This window comes from Caretta caretta, chromosome 6, assembly GCF_965140235.1.
Source record: "Caretta caretta isolate rCarCar2 chromosome 6, rCarCar1.hap1, whole genome shotgun sequence".
NCBI lineage: Eukaryota > Metazoa > Chordata > Testudines > Cheloniidae > Caretta > Caretta caretta.
The window spans coordinates 120,169,863-120,179,751 of NC_134211.1; the positions used below are offsets into that span (position 1 = coordinate 120,169,863).

A 9,889-nucleotide genomic window follows, 5' to 3' on the forward strand; every position below is an offset into this window, starting at 1 on the left:
GGGAAACCTGCCTTATAGTGAGTCTTGAGCTATTCAATGTCTTTAGCTTATCAAGAAGGTTAAGAGGTGACTTGACCACTGTCTATAAGTGGGGAGATTTCCAACAGAGGACTCCTTAATTTAGCATACAAAAGCTTAACAAGGCCCAGCAGCTAGCAACCAAAGGAAGATAAATTCGAGCTAGAGATTAAAAATTTGCCCCTTAAGCCATTGGGAACTAATCAATGGAACAGCTTACTAAGCAATGTAGTGGGTTTGCCATCACTTGAAGTCTTTATATCAAGACTGGATGCCTATCTGAACAGAGCACTCTAGCTCCACCACAAGACATTGGCTTGATGCAGGGATTAGTGGGTGAAATGGTTTGGCCTGTTTCATACAGGAGGCCAGGCTAATTGATCATAAATGATGCCTTCTGGTCTTAAAGTCTCCGAATATTTCAAAACCCTAAAATCTTCCACTGCTTGGTGTTTAAAACAGACTCTTGCATTTCCAAGCGCCATCCTTCTGTTCAAGATACCAGACACCCAGTTGCCAAGCATTAACTGCCTGGGAGTGTAAACGTTGCTTTATAGGGCAGCATTTCTTGCATGCAGCCACCAGGGGCTTTTCTTGTGGCCACAGCTTTCAGGGCAGTGATGGAGGCGGGGAGGGGAAAAGCAGCTATAGTTTTCCAGGGAAGCTGATGAACAATTTTGAATACCAGTGTACACAAACCCAGAGTATGAAATCCCTATTAGGGAAATCTACATGACACTGTGTTACACTGTCTGTTCTTTCAGATGAGAAAAATGGGCTCCATGTCCCTAGGTGCAAGAGTCGCCAGAGCCCCGCAGCACTGGAAAGTCCAAGAGGAAACGCTGCACTTGGAGTGGGCAAGGCCAAGATACTGGAATGCTGTGTCCATTCACTGCAGCTCCCCCCTCCCTCCTGCTCAAATGCAGCTTCTGCAAAGTGACCTATCAATCCCTGACTGCAGTTTGAAGTCCAGTATTGTCAACCCAAGCATTCCAAAAATCATGAGATTTTAACAATCTCATGGCTTTTAAGACAAACACTAATATATTTGGGTTCTTTTCATTTGCTTTCAGGTTGCAGAATGCTTACAGTGCTTCAGGCTTTTCTCTGTAACCATAAGGGCTAGAAGCTTATTTTTATTTTTGAAAGGAAAGCTGAAATTCTCACAATCACAGGACTCCAGGCCCTGGAGCATAAAAAAATAATTACTGGACTACAATAAAATCATAAGAGTTGGCATCACTGAAAGTCTGTCTACTGGCTCAATCCCTAGTGGAGGGTAACAGGGCAAATGTAGCGGTCATCTATTATCCACCCAACTCCTCCCCATCAGCCTTCCTGGTGCTCTCCCTTTCTCTCCTCAGATTCTCCCACATGCGTCCTCAGTGACTTCAGTTTTCATGTCGATGATCCATCTGATCCTTCACTGCATATCCCCTCGTCCTCACCTCTTCATTTGACTCCCACTCACCAACAGGACTGTTCACTCGACTTGGTCGCCCCACCCCTCACCTGCTGCATTTCCCCTCCCTGAGCATCACCAGTCTCTCTTTCTGCATCATCTGTCACCCCCACATCACACCCCCGTCCCTTGGCCATTCTCGGACTTCCAATCCACCAGCATTGAGGACTTCTCGTCTGCTCTCCGCCCTCTCCTCCCTTTCTTCTGCAAATCTGGTTGTTGATTCTGTCCTTGCTTCACTCCTCCTCCACCCTTGATTCTTTTGCCCCCTCTTCCATGAGAAGATCCACCCTGCCAACCCTCATTTGCCCTCAACACCCACTTCCTCCACTCTGGCGTGTGCTCTGCAGAGCATCGCTGGTGGAAATCCTGTGACCAGGCTAACTTCCTCCATGGCACATTCATTCTCTCCTCCCCCAGTGCTGTCACCTCCCTCGCTACACAGCTCTGCTTCTCCAGTTTAACTGAATCCCAGACACCTCTTCACCAATGGCAACTCATTCTTCAAACCCTCCCCACCGCCACCTCCTCCTGCCTTCATCACTCTGTCTCCAAAGGTTCTCCATTTCTTCCAAGTGAAAACTGACAGGATACAACCAGACCATCCCCCTCCCCTGAACTTGCAGTCCATTCCCTCCTCTCCTATCACAGATACAGGGTTCTCTCGGTCATATCAAACCCAAGCTGCTAATCTTCACTTTCAAGGCCCTTCCTTCTCATTGACCATCAAGAATGTCGACTCCTGCCTCAGATAGGCTCATGATGCCAGTCACCATCAGCGACATTTTCAAACAAGCACCTTTCTGCTACGCTGCCCCTCATGCTCGGGCAGAGCTCCCCACAAACACCCCGAAAACTACCTCCTCCTCCAAAAACCCTCCTCCTCTCTTCTTTGCTGTGATGCCTACCAAAAAAAAAAGAAAGAACTTGACACCTGTTAAGCTGCTGGTGCAAAGATGACTGCCTATCATGCTCACCAATATTGTCCCATTGTTTCCTTGCACTCTGTCAGTCTGTCGGCATCCATCTGCTGTCCCATGTTTTTATACTTCAACAGTAAGCTCTTCAGGGTGGGGAACTGTCTTTTGTTCTCTTTATACAGTGCCTCGCAGAAGGGGGTTCTAGGCTATGACTGGGGCTCTTAGATATTTGTATACAAATAATAATACCACCGGTCCCTAGCTAAAGGTGAGCAACCTCCCTCCCTCTTTGCCCCCCCACCCCACCCTTCCTTATTAGCAAAGAGTGTGCTGTGCAAATTGCAATCTCACATACCAAGGAGGGGCTGGAGAGCAAATCAAGCCCAGTGGTTCTGTAATCTGCTCGGTAGGACTTCTTGCATTAAATGGAATGTTAAAGATAGAGCAACAGGAGGAGGGACTAATGCAATTGTTTAGTCAAGCTAATACTCACATACTTAACTGCTTTACAAACACTTTAATTAATCCTCACATCCCCCCCACGTGGCAGGCAAGTACTATAATCTAAGTTATACAGATAGGGAAACTAAAGCAACAAGTTTAAGTAACTTGTCCAAAGCCACAGATGGAATCAGTATCAGAACTGGAAACTTTTGAGCATTCCTAGCTTCATCTCCAGTCCCAGGATTAAATCATGCCTCTTTCTATAGCCCACCACTTATTTGTTACAAAGTGCAACCACACACGCATTATCTTTAAAAAATTCAGTAAGGACATGAACTGAATTTTAAAGCATGAAACTAACAGCACTTGGAAACGGATCCATGTGAGCTTTTTAGCTCAACAATAAAACGCAGATTTTTTTTAAAAAGCTGTAATTTTTTTTTTAAATCTGTAGTGCATTTTTAAACAGTTTACTTAACAGCTCTGGTTAAATCATATTCAATTCCAACAGAGGAAGCACACCTTGCTTAACATGGCGCCAAGAGCTGATTCATGGCAGTTGCAACTTTTGGAAAAGTTCAATTATTTAATTATGACAGTCAAGCCAGGAACCCAAGTGTCCAACAAAATCCTTGTTTGTAAAAAGCCTGGAGAAATCTTGTCAAGCAGGCTTCAGAAATCGCCCAAGATGACAGCTGGGAGCCTTGACTTTATCTGCTGGTGGCACATGAAAGAATTAAACCCATGAATACTTGAAGCATTGCTGCAAAGGACATTCTGACACTGCGAGTCAGCCCAGAGCTCTCTTGAAAGATACAAAGATTGACAATTTATGTTTTAAACACTTAAGAGAAATAGGAATGACTAATGCTAACAATTTAAGTGTATATTTGAATACCGGGGTGTGGGAAAGAACCACACTTTATGAAAGGTGGGCTTAGTAAATTTATAGATATTATAATAAGCATGTTAGACCTCTCAGATTGTGTTAGAGAGGATTATATACACATCAACAGAAGGGCTTATAAACAACCTATTGAACACTAACCATTTATTAAAAATATCTATGAATCTTGAACCCTTTATAACTGGAACCTCAAAAAAAGTCTAACATTAATCTGGGTCAGCCGCCACAAAAAATACATAATAATGTGGAGTCTTTATTCAATTCAAAGGCTTCCAACTTTTTAGTAGAAACACTTTTACCTCAAAGCCCGACAAGAGTTGCAGATTTATCAGGGAACATAAGATAAGTTTAACTATGCACATTCTGCTCCTTTTCTCCCCCAAAAAACCCTAAACTTTTGCTTGTGACACTCCATTGCCCTCTTTCCCCTGCCAGGTTCCCGCTGGTTTTTTCAACAGCTGATAGACAGAGCATGTAAAGGGCAAGCAAATCCGGGAAGTCCTGGCACTTGGAAGAACCTAGATTGCAGGGGTTGTGTTCCAGACGAGCAGGTAAACAAGACTTGCAAGAAGCTGTGAATATCTTTGCACCTCCTGAGTGTTTTCAGTAGGAGGGACTTCTCAGTTGGGAGGTGAATAGAAACAATGACAGCTCAGAAGGGAAACAAGCAAAGAGATAAACATAATCCAGTCAGACTTGCTGTCTCGCCCTTGCCCCTGCCTTCTTCCCATCTTCTGAATCTAAGGGAAGGGCTGTCTAGAGTGCCACAGAAGTGTTAGCAGAGAGTGTAACTGAAAGAGAAAAGGAGGACTTGTGGCACCTTAGAGACTAACCAATTTATTTGAGCATGAGCTTTCGTGAGCTACAGCTCACTTCATCAGATGTATACCGTGGAAACTGCAGCAGACTTTATATACACACAGAGAATATGAAACAATACCTCCTCCCACCCCACTGTCCTGCTGGTAATAGCTTATCTAAAGTGATCAACAGGTGGGCCATTTCCAGCACAAATCCAGGTTTTCTCACCCTCCATCCCCCCACACAAATTCACTCTCCTGCTGGTGCTAGCCCATCCAAAGTGACAACTCTTTACATAATCAAGTCGGGCTATTTCCTGCATAGATCCAGGTTTTCTCACATCCCCCCCACCCCCATACACACACAAACTCACTCTCCTGCTGGTAATAGCTCATCTAAACTGACCACTCTCCAAGTTTAAATCCAAGTTAAACCAGAACTGAAAGAGGGCATCTTCCTGCTACATTCCCTCATTCCCCCACTGGAAGCAAGAGGAAAAGGAGCCTCAGATCGAGACTGGTTTTACGCAGTTTAAAGTATTAATGAACAAATTCTACTCTACCTTATACTCTACCCATCCTGTTTACTTCACTGGGGCCAGCACAGGGTCTAAATCAGATACTAAAACTGGATGTATGCCTGGTTCGCTGATGGAATCTGAAGGACTTCCTATAGTAACACCAGAGAAAGGGGCCGACTCCCATCACAAATAAACCCAGGAGCAAACAGGGCACAGAACTGTGAAGCACGGAGTGCCTTCGGCTGCCACTGAAGTCACACCTTGGAAGACCAAGGCCATAGTTACAAAATGAATTGAAAAGCTTGAAGTTCCTTTTGCTATTTTGTTCCAATATAAGGCAATTGCAAACAGAACATATTCAGGGTAGACACAACACCTGAATATTTTGTACTATACTTGGGGTTTTCCTATTCTTCTGTAATTGATTAAGCAAGACAGTAATATGGGAGGTGTATGTTTGGCTTAAAAATAAATACCATACATAGTTCAATCTGCCGGTTTGAGGAGCAAATTTGATCCGACTCAGGTAACAGATTCTGACACTGTGGGACTAATTTAATCCTCATGGAGATGACAAATTCAGCACTTGCAGGAAGACGGTTCACTGATCCCCCTAGCAGAAATCATTGCTATGAAGAAATGCAGTTTGTAAATTTCACTTCCAGAAAGTGGAAGGAGACAGACATTTATGGCTCACAAAGAGTTGGAGGAAAGAACGAGGAGTACCTGTGGCACCTTGGAGACTAACAAATTTATTTGAGCATAAGCTTTCGTGGGCTAAATCCCACTTCATCAGATGCATGTAGTGGAAAATACAGTAGGAAGACACACACACACACAGAACATGAAAAAATGGGGGTTGCTATACCAGCCCTAAGGAGACCAATCCATTAAGGTGGGCTATTATTAACAGGAGAAAAAAAAGAAAGTTGGAACAATCAGTATCAAGAGATTTAGCATGCAATATCAAAATCAACCTCTAGGGGACAAATTGGCAGAACAGGATAGCTGAGGCATCAGGGTGGATCATGACTGGTTTGAGACCCGAGTTAGAAAAGGAAACAAACTATAATTTTGCCCTCTTCTGACTACCATCATCTGGGTCATTGCCCCAACAGCTATACCTCTTCTTTCTCCTCTCTGGCTGGTATCTAGCCACACAAAAGATAGTGGGACTTGTTTGAACCAATGGATCTTTAAAGTCCTCCAGAGATCTTTTGGCATTTTACTTTACTAGGTGATATTCTCAAGGGTCAAACTGAGGAGATGTGTGAGTGGGAGAGACATTTCTTCTGGTACATCGAGTTGTTTAATATTAGAGGAGAAGCAAGGAATAGACGTTCCACTTTAAAACTTTTTTGTTATTTACGCCCCAGCATCCTGTCAACATTCCCCAGCACATAAGCTATAATGTCCAACACTGAATGAGTAGCATTTTCAGAAGTGGCTACTACTTTTAGGCATTCATCTTTGGACACTAAGGATGAAATCTTTACTTCATTGGGGTTAATAAGTGTTTTGCCATTGAATTCCAAGGGATCAGGATTTTTCAGAGGTGTTGGGGGTCCAGGCACTCAGCACCTCTAAAAAACTGAACATTAAAAAAACCCAACAAAGATCAGATCCTCAATGTCAAATTAGTCACTGAGAAAATGGGAGCAACCAAAATGAATAGACACTGTTGAAAACTGTGGCTTGAGTGACTACCCCAGGTCACAGAGCAAATCTGCAGTAGATCCCAGATCACGAGTCTTATGCATGAACCACACACCCATTCTCCCTCTAACACTGGCATTTCATAACTTCGTTTGTAAGCCCCTTGGAGTGTGACCCTCTTTTTGTTCTGTTTGTACATCACCTCCCACAATGGGATCCTGGTCTATGACATTGCCATAACTAGGATATTGTATTACAAATAATAACAACAACAGTTAGTATACACAGTAATTCCCCCCATCACACACTACTGTAATGCTGAGTTAGACTGTAATGTCCTCAGAGGAGGGGACCTTATCGTCTTAGTTTTGCAGAGTGACAGGAACTCTTCCTGATACTCCATAAACAATGACCATTACTCTGTTAGCAACAATATGCATCTCAAAGTCTGTCCCAACCACCAGCCAGACAACTGGAAACTTAGGAAAAGTGTATTTTAAAAGCAAAAATCATGTTTAAAAGCCTACAACTCACACTCCTCTTGCTACAAGTCATAAGTAAGTGGTTGTGTCAGCAGGAGGATAAACAGAAACACCCTGTGGGGTATCGTGCATGTTCCCTACACGTCTGTTCAGATGCCATTAGATAAACAGGTAGGCACAGCATCCTCACTCCCACAAAGGAGCGAGAGCAACCAAGGGGGAGCAGTAAGTAGACGGGGGAAGAGAAACAGCTAGGCCAATGGTTCCCAACCCACTGACAGAGGCCACCGTGTACTTCCCCCATCTCAATTTGCGACTTGGACAAGTGAAGCAACCACGCTCAGTTTCCCTCTCCCATCTTCCTCTGCTCCTGTTCACCCCTCTCCTGGCTGTTCATTTTTATTCTCTCAGTCAGTGGCTTCCCCTCTCCAGTCAGCAAAAGGTTGCCAGCTAGAGATGGGGGGTTCATTGGTGGCTCCATAGGGGCCAGATCACAGATGTCCAAGCAAGCCAAGGCGAGGAGCTTGAGCCCATGAGCCACTGCCTGAGCCGGCAGCCATGTCAATACCATCCTTTGGCCAGTTTCATGGGGGATACAGTGGGAGCAGAAGGCGGCTGGCTTCCAAGGCTGCTTTACACACAAACCACGGTCTGTACAATGGGGAGGCAGATCCAGGTCTGCGGTTTACTCCAGCCCTGCTGTTCTTCCTCCAGTATTCTGGGAGGGTCGACGGTAGGAAACACACCCCTAGGTTAATGGGGATGGCACTGGGCACACCCACTAGCCACACCCTCCCCAGCTATGAGCAAGAGCCCCCCCAAGACAGAGCAGAGGAAATACTAGAGGCTCCAGTGGCAGGAATAACCATAGCAACCAGAGTCATAATACCCACCCACCCCCATCTCCCCTGCTCTTGCAGACACTCTCCTGCAGCCCAGCTCGCTCCGGATTTGACGACAACTAGTCAGGATGCGGAGCAGCCAGGTGCTTCTCCGCTCCCCCCTGCCGAGGGTCCAGCGCCCCCGGCTCACTGCTGATCTCCTGCCCCGGCGGGGCTCCAAAGCGAACCCCCAGGAGCTCGAGCCCACGGGAGCCCCCCCCGGCGCCCTCGCCCTTCGCCCGGGGAGCGGAAACCCGGCCGCAGTTTCAATGTCACCCACTGGGGAAACCTGATTCGCCTCTTTTCCGCCCAGCGGCTTCCCAGGGGCCGCCGCCGGCACTGGGCTGCAGAAGCGAGAGGCGGCCAAGCCCCAGCCCTGCCTTGGGCTCGCCGAGCTCGGCAGGGGGCAGCGAGCGGGCCAGGGCATTGCGGGGGCTGGGATCCTGGAGCGAGGCAGCCCCACCCCACCCCACCGCGGGTGTCACACCCCTCTGGGGGTCCGAGGCGCTCCGGTGCCACACCCCCAGGGAGCTCGGACGCCCGAGCCTGGCCGCTCCGTTTCAGGCGCCCCTGACGCCCAGGTGCGGCTCGCCGCCGCATCTTGACCGGCCGCCCGCTGGGAGCCAGGCTCGGGCCATTGCTCCGGGGGCAGCGCCCAAGCCGGAGCCGAGGGGGAACGTCCCTCTTTGTTAGCCGGCCCCCGGCGGAGATGCAGCTGCCGCCCGGAGGAGGCGGGGGGCTGATCGGCCCCAGCTGCTCGCCCAGCCCGGCGGGAGGGTCGCTCCCGCAGCCCGCCCCCGGGGTGGAAAGCTCGCCTCGCTGGCGAGGGGGCATGCCCGCAGAAGCCGCCTGCGATCAGCCATTTTCCGCGCCGGCAGCCACCCGCGGAGCCGGCGCTGTCCTCTCGCGGTCCCACCCGCGACCTGAGCGGCCGGTTCAGCCGTGACCGACTTTCCCCGGGCTGGGAGCGAGCGCCCGGCTCGGCGCAGCCCCCCGCGCCCGGGGCTCGCCCAGCCCAGCCCAGCCCGCCCCTGCGCCTGCCCGGCGGGAGAGCGAGAGCCGCCGCCGCCCGCCCTTACCTGCAGACCCCGGGCATCCTTAGCAGCCAGCGCCGCAGCCCTGCCTACCCGAGCAGCCGCTCCGCCAGTTCCCGTCCCCGCCGCCCGGGCGCTCGCCAGCCTGCAGGTGACATCATCCCCGCTCGGCCTAATAGGATACACGGTGGCCGGGACTGCGCATGCGCTGGGCCTCGGTGAGCCACCCCTCCCGCCCCAGCGCCTGCTGGGAGTTGGAGTGCGGCGGCGCCTTGCCGTGCCCACGGCCGCCGTGCAGCTGGGACTACACTTCCCAAGCCCCCCCTCTGCCCCCAGCCCCAGCTGGAATGCTTCCCCAGCGGGCACGCTGCAGCGCTGCAGCAGCGGGGAGCGTGCCCGGCAGGGAGGATGGAGTCGGCTGGCGCAGCTGGCAGCTGGGGCTGCCCTTTGTCATTCAGCAGCCCCCCCCCCCCCCCCCACGGTCCTCGGTGTTGCTTGGACTGTTCCTGGAGGCCTCTTCCCATGACACAACCTGTAAAGACGAATTGTTAATTCCTGGAGCCTCCAAGACACGCCGGGTAGCGGGACCAGATGTCCCCATTTTATAGGGACAGTCCCGATTTGGGGGTCTTTTTCTTATATAGGCTCCTGTTACACCCCCCCACCCCAATTTTTCCCATGTGCTGTCTGGTCACCCTAACGGCTGGAGGGTCGGCAACCCTGTCCCCCGCTCCCGCCTGGCACAAACCTAGCAAGGAAGAGTT

General features: G+C 49.4%; 1 protein-coding gene across 3 annotated transcripts in view; it reads right to left on the reverse strand.

Moving 5' to 3' along the window:
• Positions 1-9,337, reverse strand: part of DAAM1 (dishevelled associated activator of morphogenesis 1) — a 187,622-nt gene extending 178,285 nt beyond the window's left edge. For 2 of the 3 annotated variants that reach the window (XM_075129959.1, XM_048851996.2), the window contains exon 1: positions 9,171-9,322. The gene's annotated coding sequence lies outside the window, so the exon portion shown is untranslated. Of the gene's footprint in view, positions 1-9,170 lie in introns of all 3 variants that reach the window. The other variant, XM_075129958.1, reaches the window with a different exon arrangement.
• Positions 9,338-9,889: the final 552 nt, after the last annotated feature.